We start from the raw sequence: 15,387 nt of genomic DNA on the forward strand, positions 1-15,387 counted from the left end.
GACATCCCCATAAGAACCCTGTGAGGTGTTACTATCCAAGCTAGCTCAGTGAAGTTACATCACTTGCCTCATGTTACTAAGTGGCAGAAAGGGAATTTAAGCCCAGGTGTGTTTTGCCCCCAGAGCCCATTCCTAATGGTCCCAAATCTGAGGCACCATCTTCTTCCTGGCTCAGGGCGCTCTGCAAACCATGGTCATAAAGGCAGTCAGATTTGGATGCCCACTCACCTGACAGTGGGTGTTGGGAGAGGGTCCTCTACATGTGCAGCTGGGCTGGCACCAAGCTGCCTCACAGTCTCCAGGTGACCTCTGCTTGGAGTGGACTGACAGAGTCCCAGGTGCCCAGGCTCCCTCCCTTGGTGTAACTGCGAAGCGGGTAGTGTCTTCCATTCTCTCTCCTCAGGGGCCCTCATAGAGTAAATGCCCAGGTCTTTTCTCCAGTCTTGTATTTCATTGCCTCTGGATTAGGAGAGTCTCAGGTGCTCCTGATCTGACTGTAAACCCTGCCATGGGCTCATTTGCCTCGCGAGGAAACTGCTATCAGCTCCCAAGTAACCACTTGAGGTTTGGGTTCTGCCCCTCCTTTCTCTCATCTGGCATTTTCATTTTCAGCCCTTTGCCCAACTTGGTTCTCTGCTGCTTCACCCCCAGAATGAATCTCTAACGTTCTCTCCAGCACTGTGTTCCTACTTCCACTGTGTCAGGCCAAGTCCTCCCAATCTTTTGCTAAACCCTCCTTTAGCCCTGTAAATGGCCCCCCGCCTGTGTTCTCTCTATTCATTTTATAGATTTTCTGCCAGATTAATCGTCCCTAAATGCAATGTTGGTTTTGCTCTATGTGGACTCAGTAGCACCTCACTGATCACAGGATGAAACTCCAACGCCATGGTCTGGCCTTCATGGCCCTCTACTGGGTCCCACAGAGACTCATCCCACCTTACTTTCTAGGGTCCCCACCCAACATTCTCAATTCCAGAACACATCCAGAACTTTTCCCACTTCTGTGCCTTCATTCCCACAATCCCCCTACTTGGAAGTCATTCTCCCTCATCCCCAAAGGTCAAAATCCATCTGTAATTTAAAGCCTGGTTCAAGTACCAGTTACCACAAAAACCTTCTGTTAAAGCCCTCCTCCCCCTTTCTGCCTGAGATGACTATCTCCCATCACTGAACTCCCATCACAGAGCATTAAACCGTTTTAGGGGTCTTTACATTTAAAATTTTGTATTAGAAATATTTAGGTAATAAGTACCTGTGTTATGTACCCTTCTAGGAATTTGCTTCATAGAATTGACCAGTTGACATATGCTTCCCATGTTCCCTCCACAGTTCTCAGATAATGGGGAGACACTCACCAGAGTTATGGTTAAAAGACGTGATTGCTATGAAGGACTACTGATCATATACTTAAAATAAAGCATGTAGGGTATAGACACTGGAGTATAACAGGGACTTGATGAATATTTGTTGGATAAATGAATGGCTAAAATAGGCAAATTAAAATTTCTTAAGCTCAGCTTTTAAGTAGGAAAAAACCCTGACTCTACTCGTGACCGTTACCACTTCATACACTTCTTGGGCTTATCTATGAGTCCTCAGAATTCTAGAAGGCCACACAGTTTTCCAGTTATCTGGGGTTACCTCTTTGTGTATACAGTCTTGGACCCACAGTGAGTTCCTATGGCTTGTCCTAGAGGTAGTTAGGAAAACAAGAACAGTTTGTCTGGTTATGAAATTCTTAGGTCACATTTGCTTTAGAATTTTGTCCATATCATTTCACTATTCCATATTTAATGTTGTTAGAAAGAAGTCAGAGGCAACATAATTTTTTTATGCTGTTTTTCACAGCTGGATATCTATAGAATTTTTTTTTATCCTTGGAGTTCAGCAGCTTCCCTAGTACTTGATCAGGTTTTCTTAGGAAATGGTATGTCTTTGTATCTGCAGCTTCAAATCTTTAATCCAGGATTGCTTTCTTCTTTAATATCTTTGTTTTTATTCCATTTTTTTTCTGTACTCTTTTTCAGGAACACCAGTTTTAGGGATGTCATATTTCCTTTGCCTTCTAATCCATCATTTTCCTTATAATCATGTTAATATCTGTGTTCTTGTCTTATGTCATTTGAAGCCTCTCCACTGTATCCCTAGCTCTGTTTTCAGTTGTTCATTTTATATTTGTTCTTTTAATGAGGCTTTCATTTGTCAAGCTTCTACTTTACTTTTGCATTTGTTTTTTTTATTTTTTATTTATTTATTTTTGGCTGTGTTGGGTCTTCTTTGCTGTGCGCCAGCTTTCTCTAGTTGTGGAGAGCGGGGGCTACTCTTTCTTGCAGTGTGCAGGCTTCTCGTTGCAGTGGCTTCTCTTGTTGCAGAGCACGGGCTCTAGGCACGTGGGCTTCAGTAGCTGTGGCACGCAGGCTCAGTAGTTGTGGCTCGTGGGCTCTAGAGCGCAGGCTCAGTAGCTGTGGCGCATGGGCTTAGCTGCTTGTGGCATGTGGGATCTTCCCAGAGCAGGGATTGAACCCGTGTCCCCTGCATTGGCAGGCGGATTCTTAACCACTGCGCCACCAGGGAAGTCCCCTGCATTTCTTTCTTGAGCACTGCCAACGTTTTTTTTCTCTCTCTTTTTTTTTTTTTTTGCGGTACGCGGGCCTCTCACTGTTGGGGCCTCTCCCGTTGCGGAACACAGGCTCCGGACGCGCAGGCTCAGCAGCCATGGCTCACGGGCCCAGCCGCACCGTGGCATGTGGGATCTTCCCGGACCGGGGCACGAACCCGTGTCCCCTGCATCGGCAGGCGGACTCTCAACCACTGCGCCACCAGGGAAGCCCTGCCAACTTTTAAAGTCTTCTATAATCTCAATAATAATTGCCTACTTAAAATCCTGTATCTCTTCTTTGAGCTCTTTCTACAGCTCTCTAATATTTTTGTGTCCACTGAGATTCATTGGTCTAAACATTTTGTTGGTTTCTTTTTCTGTAAAATGGTCTTAATCTCATTTTTCCCTCTCTTCCTGTTGTGGGGTTTTAGTGTTTAATTGCTTACTTTAGTTTTGTAGCTTTTATGCATAGGTCTCCTTTCTGATTATTATCTTTGATTTGGGCTACTAGTTTCAGAAGAGTATTTCAGAGTGGAGTGAAGAGAGCTTTTAAGTTGGAGCATTTTGGTTGAGACTTGTCTCAAATACCTTTTCACAACATCTGTTATGCTTTATGCTTGTTTATCTTACACTCAGGGCCCTGACTAAGTTTTTGTCATTCAGAAAGCTGGTGCCATTTTTAGCAAAACCTCTTGACAGGCTGTCAGTGTCATGATCCGAGGACTGCTGCCTCTTATCCATCCACCACCCTGTTCGTCTCTGATGGTCCCTATCAACTAGATGGTGATACTGTGGACTGTAGAAAGAGCCACTCAGGTTTGGTTCCTCTTCAGATTCCCTTCCTTGCAGATCTGCAGTGATTTGACCTGCCTGGGCTCCCAAATCTCATTGCTTCAACAAAATGACTTTTCAAGGAGGCTTTATGGCCGTGCCTCCTGCTCTTGGTGAAATCCACTTCCCGCTTGCATTTTGAGGAGGTGTATTCATTCTCACACATACAGATTTCACAGTATTGGGTCAGATATGCTTTATAGTTGGGACAGCATTGCCATTTCCAAATAAATGGAATTTTTTTCCTCGATAGCTTGTGTGTGTGTGTGTGTGTGTGTGTGTGTGTGTGTGTAGTATTTGAGAGAATAGAGTCAAATGGAAACACTTCTACATCTTTAAGCAAAGGTCCAGATAATGTCTTTAAAGACCAAATCAGATGAAAAGAAAGCCATGTGTGGCTAGTAAAAAATATTCTATTAATTAGATAACACCAAAGTAATGGGTGTTTGCTGCCATTACGAGTTGGCTGTGTAATTCTTTGGAACCCTTCTCAGATGAAATAATGGATGGGAAACAACTTTAAAAATATTAGACAGTGTTTAAGTGTAAGGTAATATTCATTATAGAACAGAGTTTATACAAATCTGGGTCATTTTAAGAAATTTACTGGTTGGAATACCCTAAGGCCTTTTTATTGATTTGGCATCAAATATTTGTATTTATTTTAAAAGGAAACTATGTCAGTGTTCTTTAAGCAGGGGAAGGCATCAGTTCTTGCAGAAGTAAGAGATAAGGACTTGTTGCTTTAAAATATTATTCAATCAGACCACATAGCACAGCAACATGCTAATAAGCAATGAGTTAATCGTCAGGTTCCCTGACATTCTGGGTGAATGCGTGAGCATGGACAGGGAAGCCTTCTGTGTGGCTGTATTATTGTTACCCCTTCTTTGGTTTATAAAGAGACGGCAACTGTATAGCACACGTGCTGCTGCTCCCCTCTTGCTGAGCCCCTGACTGAGTGCTAACTTACCATTTTACACCTTACACTGAGATCAAACATGGCATCAATCCTTCCCATCACAAAAGCATCTACTATGAATTTATTCAAGATGGCAAGACAGAAGCAGTCTGCCTACCACCCCTGCTCTAACTCACCACTGGTCTTCTCGATTTGATGGTATTCCCAAAATAATGAGCAGGCAGAAATGTGAAATTATGCGAAGAAAATTAGATTTTCTAACTATCAGAAAACATTCCATATGCTTGTTTTCTATGATGCTTGGATAGGGTGACTGAAATTCAGTTCAAAAACTTACTGATGCCTACTCTGGGTGCTATTTGAACTGGGGTGAGATGAATAAAATTTAGGCCCTGTCTTCAAGAAGTTAGCCAGTTAGTCCAAATATTTATTAAACGCTTCCTTTGGCAGATGCAATGCCTGGTGCTAGGGTTACAGCAGTGAACAAAACAAACCCTGACCTTGCCCTCATGGAACACATAGTCTAGAAGGGAAGATGGGAAATCAAAACATATAATGGTTAGCTAATTACAAGTACATAAAGTGCCTCAGAGTTGTAGAAGGGCACTACTCTTAGTGTTTGATGGGGGCTCTGAGTTTGTCGTGGGTGAAGGGGTTTGCCATCTAGTAATAGAAATAGCCTCAGAAGCAAACAAGTAGAACTTGATGTGACACGAACAATAGAATAGTTGCGTACAAGGAATAGAAGCCGTGCTAAGGACAGAATGATTAATTCCATTTTGTGGAGTCAGGGAAGAACACATAGGGAATACCCGAGGGAGGCTGTAATGGATTGAATAGGGTGTCAGTGGGCAGGTACACACAGAGAGGGAGGCTTGCCAGATGGAGGAAATAGCCAGAATTCGAAAGCAAAGGAGAGCCGCTGCCTAGTGTTTGCAGAGAGCTATAAGTGATTCTGAGTGGCAAGTGATAGCCTTTAACACAATAAAGATCCCTCTATGACATATAAAGAAGCTTAAACTTTATTATTGTTTTTTGTACTGATTAGACCGACATTGACATGGTCCCACTTGTTACTGAAAGATCATTTCGTGGCAGTATTGAGGATGGATTGATGGGTGAAGTAAAGCCTGGAGATAAGGAACACAAATAGGTTATGATACCATGTGAGGGAGCTAATGAGGAATATTATAATGACAAATTCGAAATGCCCAAATCCAAATACCTAATCCATTTTACACTTTTTGTTTCCACTTTACTTTTTGTGTGATAATGGAGAAGAAAAGGGGAGAACACATATGAGAAATATTTAGGAGGTAAAATTCACAGGACTTGTTAATTTTTAGGTCATGATCCCTGGGAGAGAAGACGGTGATTGAGCTTACAGAGGTTTTACTGAGTAAGATGCATATTGTAGGAGGTTTGGGCTAAAAAACTGATGAACTCAGTGTTGGATGTATGAAATCTAGATGCCTGTGAACATTCAGTAAATATGTCCAAAGGGATATATGGATCTAAATTCCAGAGAGTTGTCAATCGTAAACATTACGGATTTCAGCATTGTTGGCATATATGATGGTTAAAACCAGGGGGATAAATGAAATTACCCAGAAAGAGCATGTGTGGTAAAAAGAGAACCTGAGAAGAGAGCCCTGGGGAGCATCAACATTTAGTTTGCGGAAGAACAGAATCCAAAGCAGTCTGCAAAGGAGTAGTCATATATAATATAAGAGAAAAATCAAGAGAGTGAGGTCACAAAAGTCAAGGTTAATGAAATTTAAAGAAGATGGTTTCTTTTTTTAAAAATTAATTTATTTATTTTTGGCTGTGTTCGGTTTTCGTTGCTGTGCGTGGGCTTTCTCTAGTCGAGGTGAGCAGGGGCTACTCTTCAATGTGGTGCATGGACTTCTCATTGTGGTGGCTTCTCTTTGTCGCAGAACACAGGCTCTAGGCACACTGGCTTCAGTAGTTGTGGCACGCGGGCTCAGTAGTTGTGGCTCACGGGCTTAGTTGCTGCACGGCATGTGGGATCTTCCTGGACCAGGGCTCGAACCCGTGTCCCCTGCATTGGCAGGCGGATTCTTAACCACTGCGCCACCAGGGAAGTCCAGAAGATGGTTTTTGTAATGTAGGGAAGTGAAGTAGGGGCATAAAAGTGTTAGGTTTGGCATTTATAAGGTCACTGCTGACATTTGGTGAAAAGAGCTTCAATAGAGATGGATAAAGAAGCCAGATTGCAGTTGGTGAAGATGAGAAAGTTACAACATACAGGGAATTCTTTAGAATGGATGAAAAAGAAAGGGGGGTGGAAATTAGGATAACAACCAGAAGGGGATGCAAGAGGGTTTCTTCATAGAGTGAGAGAAAATCGGCTCCTAGGAAGAAGAGGAAGTCAATGGAGCACAGAGTAAGATGGGAAACGATAGGAACAGAATTCAAGTGAAGGAGCTGGCGTTCATCTTAGTTTGGATCTCTCTAGAAACATGCTGAGACAAGAGGGCAAGGGCAAGTAGTTTCTTCAAGAGTTCAGGAAATAACAGTAGGAAGGTAGAAAAGTGGGACAGGGAAGGAAGACAGCCAATAAAGGATAAACTCTCAAACCAGCTACCACTGTGGGTGACTGGAGCTTAACCCCATGGAGAAAGTCTAGGAAACAGGGTGAAGTGCGTGCCACAGAGTTTTCTCATCCTAATGATGGGGGAATCTTGGGCATTTTACTCTGACTACCATCAGACATTGGTTGAGGAATTGCTGCTTCCAGGAGTTTTAATTCCCTGGCACTTCCAGCCTGCATTGCAGGTGGCTGAGCAGTTATCTTCTACTTCTGATAAAATATCCCCAGCTGAAGAGATGTTGTAGGTGCTGCAGGTTGTGAGTTGGGCCAGGTCAACTGAAATAGTAATACTCAGGAGGTATGTGCTGGGCAACAACAGCTTCTCCTACAGCTTGGAAGATTGACTCTTTGCTGAGTAAATGAAGGCATGGGATTGAGTGGATTCTCCATTACATTTCATGTAATTGGTGTGTGTATGCTAAATTTAGCTAATATCTTCATCATATAGCAATTTTAAGAGTTAAAATTGTGTTTGAATAGTAATCTGTAAGGTAAAAACCTTTTCCCCCATCTTATATAGATAATTAAAAATCTTGATGTAAGACTTCATTCTCAATCCATATAAGATGTTATTTGATTTATTGTAACTGATCTTGCAAGAGCACCTGGAAACGGAATTTTACTGTGAAAAATCAAGTTTGTGACTAAGTACATAGAAATTCAAAATCATCAATGAGGTGGGCTAGGTATTTAAGGAGGGGGATTGAAGGTGCAAAGGACCCCACAGACTTCATGACCTTAAGATAAGTCATATAATATTTGGGCTCTCTTATAGAGACAAACATAGGCATTGACCTCAGATTTATTTTATTTTGAGTTGTCTTGCTGTGAAAGATATGAGTGGTAGTTTAGGCTGTGGTGATATGTTTATTCTAGACTTCTCTTAGATTTTGATCAAACTGAAAATGATTTTTCCCATACATAATGATACTAATCACTTTATTTTCCCTTTAATGTGTGAATCTAGTCACTAAATATGAGAAGAAACAACTAAAATGTTTCAAAGCAATTGCCTCTCAAGGATGGGACATCAGGGTGAAGAAAGGCAAAATGGGAGACTGCTAATGGGGTCATAAATTGCTAGTTTTACTTGACCTTTTAAACTTGGCACATACATTTATTTTTTCATAGAAACTTTTAAAAACGTTTTGTGGAACAAAGAGGCTAAAAGAGATAAATGGAAAGAGGTGGTGTACCAGAACTGTAGTGCAGAAGAACAAAGTTCTGGGAGGTGAGGATGATAAAGTGGCCGCTTCCACACACAAGCACAAAGGAGCATCATGTGAAACACATCCACAGAGGGGAAGAGGGCATTGGTGGGGACCGAGCTGGTTAAAATGAACAGGCCTCGTGTTCCAAGCTGTGTGTTGATATTATAGCCTTTACATCTCACTTTTCAGACTGTAACTTAAGATTCTTCCTCAAAAAGGTATTATTTTGCTTCTTGTAACATGGTGGTACCCAAACAAAATGCAAGTCTTTTCTGGGCCAAGAAAAATGTGGTGGCGGTGAGAGCATTACCCTTAAGGGATAGGATGTTGGAGTGAGGGTGCTAAGCATCAATGAAAAGGCCTCCTGAGAACCTGTTGAGAGATTCCTAAAGTGTATGCCTGGGGAGAGCATGAGCCTTCTAGAAATGGGCAGAACAAGGACAGAACCATCTATTCCCTTCTGGGTAGTTGTGAGCTGCCTTTCTCTGTAACTATAAAGCAATGGTGTTGCATCTGAGGACTGGCTCGAGAACTGTTTCTGCTTAGTTGCTACATGATACTGAATAGGTTACTCAGCCTTTCTACTCCTTTGTTTCTTTCATAGTAAAATAGAATGGTAATCTCCACTTCCAGGGGTGGTTGTGGGGAATCACATGAAATCATCTATGCAAAAGGCTGCCTGGCTGATGATATCAAGTGCTGATTTGTGCTTTTTGCTCTTTTTTTGGGGGGGCAGTTGGTACTTTATTACTCTTTGATCAGAATGAATGGTTTCACATGAGAAATCCATTTTATCATGGTATTTGGGTCTTCAAACGTTTGTCTAAAAATAAGGATTATAAATTTCATGATGTAGGATGCATAACAAATGTGAGAATTTAAAATATAGCCTTTAAGGATGTTAAAAACAATTGCTTATTTAACATGGACAAAACCAAGATCAGCAAAGAGCTCGGGTTTCATGGAGAGCATAAAATTGGACAAATTCCTAGATAAAAAGCTTATAATCCAATTAAGCTGTCAGGAGTCCATAAGTGTTTATGCAAAAATCATAGGACTGGAGAGATTTTCAAGTTAAATGCAAATGTGATTTCTAAAAAAGTCCTTAACTTCCTTGTTCATTCTAACCTCTTATGTGCATTCAAAATGTCATTGAAATACTAAAAAAAAAAAAATTTAACCACTTTGGTGTGACAAGTTGTCTGTAGCTGGATGGTTGACTGGATATAAAACATTATTCCCCTTCAGCTATTAAAGCTGTTCTTGAAAAAGAATCTCTCTCAATTTCCTTCAAGATCACTTGTGCTTCAATGAATAGTATTAAACCTCTTTGCTTTGGTAATGTCACTTCATCAGCATGATTTTTTGCCCTTGACCCAATGAGAGATACAAGTGAGAGGTTCCTAACTGAATTGTATTGTCAGCTGAATATAAGTATGATTTTCTGATCATCAGAGCTGCTCATAGATGGAACAAGCTATAAGTGTTTTTGTTCACTGGAGATGTTCAAATACAGGCTCAGTAAGTGGTAGGTAACATGTTAGCTCAGTTACCCCAAGATGTTTTGACCCTAGGAAACCAGAGAGAAGTATTTGGACATGCCTTAGATGGAAGAAAGTATTGGGTTATTCGCCACCTGTCCACAAACTTGCAAATAAGCACAACTGTCTACTGATATCAAGCTAGAGAATAGTAACAAGTCATTAGGTTTACTTCTGTATGTCAGTGTGTGTCTCCACATACCTTGAAGACCACGTGAATAAACTAGGTTTGTATCCTTGTACTAAGGCTTACTTGTTGTGCGACAAGTTATGCTACGGTTCTAAACCTGTGTCCTTATCTGTAAAATGGGGATATCAATGATACACTGCTTTATAAGATCATTGTGGGGATTCTGAAGGCAGTGTTGGAGCTTAGCGCAGCCTAGCACATGGGAGACATTCAAAATATATTATTTATTAAAAGGAGGAGAAAAGAGTGTCTCATAAGGGGATTTTCCCAAGACTACTCATCTCTCTGGAAAGTTACTACCTTATTTCAAACTATGTAAAAGTCCTCTTCTGAAATTCTAAGCATAGGATGGGTTCTTGGACTAGATGACTCATGAGGTAGCTTCCTACTCTGAGACTCTGTTATTTTGAATATTTGATTCATAGTATTCACTTAGGGTAAACATTTCAATATTTATTTTCGCCAGATATCAAGAGCCTGGTTATCCTGGGTAAGCATTGTGTAGGATGAGGAACTCGCGTGGTGGAGTGGAATTCAGTGGACTTTGGAGCCCTGCGGACCTAGTTTAAATCCTAGCTTCCAATACCTGTTAGCTGGTAACCACCTGAGGCAAGTTCCTTAACCTCTCTGAGCCTCAATATCCACAACTGTAAAATGAGGGCAAAATAATATCCAGAATATCTGGAATGAAGATGTAATGCATTAGTCCATGTTATATCGTATAATACTGGGTATCCAGGAAACGATTTTTCTGCTGACTACAATTTTCACTTTTTAGCCAGGTGTGCCTGCATGATTGAACACAGCCGGACAGTGTTTTATTCCCACTCTCTAAACAGTAGGAATATCTTCTACCTTGCCCAAATGTTAGGATGTAAGATTTTGAGATTGTACCCAGTTTGTGTTAATAGAAAGGCCTTAAATAAAATGCTTTGGTTAGAAACAGTTTTGGCTCGTCCACAAACCAGCGACAAAAGTGCCTGGCATCCCAAGGGCAAAACAAATGATTATGTGACTGGCTTTATTTGCTTAGGGAAGAACTTGTGAAATTTTCTGCCAGCAGCTTAAGTACATGTTTCTGTGGCTTTCGCTTCCCGTTCTGTAGAGCTGTGGTGGCAAGGTTTTCTTAGCACGATGTGCTGAATTTGAAGAACTGGATGTATTAGTTCATGAAGTTGAGCGCATCCTAGCTTCAGCCTCACCACTGCTCTTGCTTTGGGAGTTTGGGGGGCTTCTATTATGTTCAGGGTTTAACCTACCACTTTGCCAGCATTGACCCGTCACTGAGTTCTACATGCTATGTTTTTATTTCCTGGGTTGCCCAGATGGGTTTGCTCTGTGTTGTGGAGAATGTGGTTAATTAAGAGCTTCAGGCACAACCTGCAGGTGCTTTTTAATTTTTCTTGCTGTTTGGTTCATCGCTTCCTTTTTTTTTCTCACATCTTTATTGGAGTATAATTGCTTTAAAATGGTGTGTTAGTTTCTGCTGTATAACAAAGTGAATCAGCTATACATATACACATATCTCCATATCTCCTCCCTCTTGCATCTTCCTCCCACCCTCCCTATTCCACCCCTCTAGGTGGACAAAAAGCATTGAGCTGATCTCCCTGTGCAATGTGGCTGCTTCCCACTAATTATCTATTTTACATTTGCTAGTGTATATATGTCCATGCCACTCTCTCACTTCGTCCCAGGTTACCCTTCCCCCTCCCCGTGTCCTCAAGTCCATTCTCTACGTCTGTGTCTTTATTCCCGTCCTGCCCCTAGGTTCTTCAGAACCATTTTTTTTGATTCCATGTGTATGTCTTAACATGTGGTATTTGTTTTTCACTTTCTAACTTCACTCTGTATGACAGACTCTAGGTCCATCCACCTCGCTAAAAATAACTCAATTTCATTTCTTTTTATGGCTGAGTAATATTCCATTGTATATATGTGCCACATCTTCTTTATCCATTCATCTGTTGATAAACACTTAAGTTGCTTCCATGTCCTGGCTATTGTAAATAGAGCTGCCATGAACACTGTGGTACACGACTCTTTTTAAATTATGGTTTTCTCAGGGTATATGCCCAGTAGTGGGATCTCTGGGTCATATGGTAGTTCTATTTTTAGTTTTTTAAGAAACCTCCATAGTGGCTGTATCAATTTACATTCCCACCAAGTGCAAGAGGGTTCCCCTTTCTCCACACCCTCTCCAGCATTTATTGTTTGTAGATTTTTTGATGATGGTCATTCTGACAGGTGGGATGTGATACCTCATTGTAATTTTGATTTGCATTTCTCTAATGATTAGTGATGTTGAGCATCCTTTCATGTGTTTGTTGGCAATCTGTATATCTTCTTTGGAGGAATGTCTATTTAGGTCTTCTGCCCATTTTTGGATTGGGTTGTTTGTTTTTTTGATATTGAGCTTCATGAGCTGCTTGTATATTTTGGAGATTAATCCTTTGTCATTTGCTTCATATGAAAATATTTTCTTCCATTCTGAAGGTTGTCTTTCTGTCTTGTTTATGGTTTCCTTTGCTGTGCAAAAGCTTTTCAGGTTCATTAGGTCCCATTTGTTTATTTTTGTTTTTATTTCCATTTCTCTAGGAGGTGGGTCAAAAAGGATCTTGCTGTGATTTATGTCAAAGAGTGTTCTGCCTATGTTTTCCTCTGAGAGTTTTATAGTGTCTGGTATTACATTTAGGTCTTTAATCCATTTTGAGTTTATTTTTTGTATGATGTTAGGCAGTGTTCTAATTTCATTCGTTTACATGTAGTTGTCCAGTTTTCCCAGCACCACTTATTGAAGAGGCTGTCTTTTCTCCATTGTATATTCATGCCTCCTTTATCAAAAATAAGGTGACCATAGGTGTGTGGGTTTATTTCTGGGCTATCTATCCTGTTCCATTGATCTATATTTCTGTTTTTGTGCCTGTACCATACTGTCTTGATTGCTGTAGCTTTGTAGTATAGTCTGAAGTCTGGGAGCCTGATTCTACCAGCTCCGTTTTTATTTCTCAAGGTTGCTTTGGCTATTCGGGGTCTTTTGTGTTTCCATACAAATTGTGAAATTTTTTGTTTCAGTTCTGTGAAAAATACCATTGGTAGTTTGATAGGGATTGCGTTGATTCTGTAGATTGCTTTGGGTAGTAGAGTCATTTTCACAATGTTGATTCTTCCAATCCAAAAACATGGTATATCTCTCCATCTGTTTGTATCATCTTTAATTTCTTTCATCAGTGTCTCATAGTTTTCTGCATACAGGTCTTTTGTCTCCCTAGGTAGGTTTATTCCTAGGTATTTTATTCTTTTTGTTGCAATGGTAAATGGGAGTGTTTCCTTAATTTCTCTGACAGATTTTTATCATTAGTATATAGGAATGTAAGAGATTTCTGTGCATTAATTCTGTATCTTGCTACTTTACCAAATTCATTGATTAGCTCTAGCAGTTTTCTGGTGGCATCTTTAGGATTCTCTCTATATAGTATCATGTCATCTGCAAACAGTGACAGCTTTACTTCTTCTTTTCCGATTTGGATTCTTTTTATTTATTTTTCACCTATGATTGCTGTGGCTAAAGCTTCCAAAACTATGTTGAATAATAGTGGTGAGAGTGGGCAACCTTGTCTTGTTCCTGATCTTAGTGGAAATGGTTTCACTTTTTCATCATTGTGAACGATGTTGGCTGTGGGTGTGTCATATATGGCCTTTATTATGTTGAGGTAAATTCCCTCTATGCCTACTTTTTGGAGGGTTTTTTTTTATCATAAATGGGTGCTGAATTTTTTGAAAGCTTTTTCTACATCTATTGAGATGATCATATGGTTTTTCCCCTTCAATTTGTTAATATGGTGAATCACATTGATTGACTTGCGTGTATTGAAGAATTCTTGCATTCCTGGGATAAACCCCACTTGATCATGGTGTATGATCCTTTTAATGTGCTGTTGGATTCTGTTGACTAGTATTTTGTTGAGGATTTTTGCATCTATGTTCATCAGTGATATTGGCCTGTAGTTTTCTTTCTTTGTGACATCTTTTTCTGGTTTTGGTATCAGGGTGATGGTGGCCTTGTATAATGAGTTTGGGAGTGTTCCTCCCTCTGCTATATTTTGGAAGAGTTTGAGAAGGATGGGTGTTAGCTCTTCTCTAAATGTTTGATAGAATTCGCCTGTGAAGCCATCTGGTCCTGGGCTTTTGTTTGTTGGAAGATTTTTAATCACAGTCTCAATTTCAGTGCTTGTGATTGGTCTGTTTATATTTTCTGTTTCTTCCTGGTTCAGTCTCAGAAGGTTGTGCTTTTCTAAGAAGTTGTCCATTTCTTCCAGGTTGTCCATTTTATTGGCATAGAGTTGCTTGTAGTACTCTCTCATGATCCTTTGAATTCTGCAGTGTCAGTTGTTACTTCTCCTTTTTCATTTCTAATTCTATTGATTTGAGTCTTCTCCCTTTTTTTCTTGATGAGTCTGGCTAATGGTTTATCAATTTTGTTTATCTTCTTAAAGAACCAGCTTTTAGTTTTATTGATATTTGTTGTTGTTTCCTTCATTTGTTTTGCATTTATTTCTGATCTGATCTTTATGATTTCTTTCCTTCTGCTAACTTTGGGGTTTTTTTGTTCTTCCCCTAATTGCTTTAGGTGTAACATTAGGTTGTTTATTTGAGATGTTTCTTATTTCTTGAGGTAGGATCATATTGCTATAAACTTCCCTGTTAGAACTGCTTTTGCTGTATCCCATAGATTTTGGGTCATCGTGTTTTCATTGTCATTTGTTTCTCGGTATTTTTTGATTTCCTCTTTGATTTCTTCAGTGATCTCTTGGTTATTTTGTAGTGTATTATTTAGCCTCCATGTGTTTGTATTTTTTACAGATTTTTTCCTGTAATTGATATCTAGTCTCATAGCGTTGTGGTTGGAAGAGATACTTGATACGAATTCAGTTTTCTTAAATTTACCAAAGCTTGATTTGTGACCCAAGATATGATCTATCCTGCAGAATGTTCCATGAGCACTTGAGGAGAAAGTGTATTCTGTTGTTTTTGGAATGAATGTCCTATAAATATCAATTAAGTCCATCTTGTTTAACGTGTCATTTAAAGCCTGTGTTTCCTTATTTATTTTCTTTTTGGATGATCTGTCCATTGGTGAAAGTGAGATGTTAAAGTTCCCTACTATGATTGTGTTACTGTCGATTTCCCCTTTTATGGCTGTTAGCATTTGCCTTATGTATTGAGGTGCTCCTATGTAGGGTGCATAAATATTTACAACTGATATATCTTCTTCTTGGATGGATCCCTTGATCATTATGTAGTATCCTCCTTTGTCTCTTGTAATAGTCTTTATTTTAAAGTCTATTTTGTCTGATATGAGAACTGCTACTACAGCTTTCTTTTGATTTCCATTTGTATGGAATATGTTTTTCCATCCCCTCACTTTCAGTCTGTATGTGTCCCTAGGTCTGAAGTGGGTCTCTTGTAGACAGCATAT

Source organism: Tursiops truncatus, chromosome 6 (genome assembly GCF_011762595.2).
Source record: "Tursiops truncatus isolate mTurTru1 chromosome 6, mTurTru1.mat.Y, whole genome shotgun sequence".
Taxonomy (NCBI): domain Eukaryota; kingdom Metazoa; phylum Chordata; class Mammalia; order Artiodactyla; family Delphinidae; genus Tursiops; species Tursiops truncatus.